Source organism: Bison bison, unplaced genomic scaffold, assembly GCF_000754665.1.
Source record: "Bison bison bison isolate TAMUID 2011002044 unplaced genomic scaffold, Bison_UMD1.0 scf7180017864384, whole genome shotgun sequence".
Taxonomy (NCBI): Eukaryota; Metazoa; Chordata; class Mammalia; order Artiodactyla; family Bovidae; genus Bison; species Bison bison.
Window position 1 is genome coordinate 3,013,640 of NW_011494956.1, and position 1,158 is coordinate 3,014,797.

The window sequence follows — 1,158 nt, forward strand, 5'->3', positions numbered from 1 at the left end:
AGTCCCTTGGACTGCAAGGAGATCCAACCAGTCCATCCTAGAGGAGACCAGTCCTGGGTGTTCATTGGAGGGACTGATGCTGAAGCTGAAACTCCAGTACTTTAGCCACCTCATGTGAAGAGTTGACTCACTGGAAAAGACTCTGATGATGGGAGGGATTGGGACAGGAGGAGAAGGGGATGACAGAGGATGAGATGGCTGGATGGCATCATGGACTCGATGGACATGAGTTTGGGTAGACTCCAGGAGTTGGTGATGGGCAAGGAGGCCTGGCGTGCTGCGATTCATGGGGTCGCAAAGAGTTGGACAAAACTGAGCGACTGAACTGAACTGAATGATGAGTATATTGAAGGACTTTCGTGCTTTTAAAACTAACATCCTTTTGAAAACTAGGAATCAGTTTATTCTGAAGCATTATAAGAAACAACAAATTACCCTGGTCAAAATAACTGAAAGTGTAAATATGTACTGATTTGTTAGTCCTACAGTTCAGTTCAGTCTCTTAGTTGTGTCTGACTTTTTGCGACCCCATGGATTGCAAAACACCAGTTTTCCCTGTCCATCACCAACTCCTGGAGCTTGCTCAAACCTATATCCATCGAGTCCGTGATGCCATCCTATGTCATTTCCTTCTTCTCCTGCCTTCAATCTTTCCCAGCATCAGGGTCTTTTCCAATGAGTCAGTTCTTCTCATTAGGTAGCCAAAGTATTAGAGCTTCAGCTTCAGCATCAGTCATTTCAATGAATATTCAGGACTGATTTCCTTTAGGATTGACTGGTTTGATCTCCTTGCCGTCCAAGGGACTCTCAAGGGTCTTCTCCATAACCACAGTTCAATAGCATCAATTCTTTGGAGCTCAGCTTTCTTTACGGTCCAATTCTCACATCCATACACTACTACTTTAAAAATCATAGCTTTGACTATATGAACCTCTGTCGGCTACATATATATTTGTGTGTGTGTGTGTGTGTGTGTGTTTTCCATTCTGACCCTCAAGGGTTGCTGCTGCTGCTAAGTCACTTCAGTCGTGTGCGACTCTGTGCGACCCCATAGACGGCAGCCCACCAGGCTCCCCCATCCCTGGGATTCTCCAGGCAAGAACACTGGAGTGGGTTGCCATTTCCTTTTCCAATGCATGAAAATGAAAAGTGAAAGTG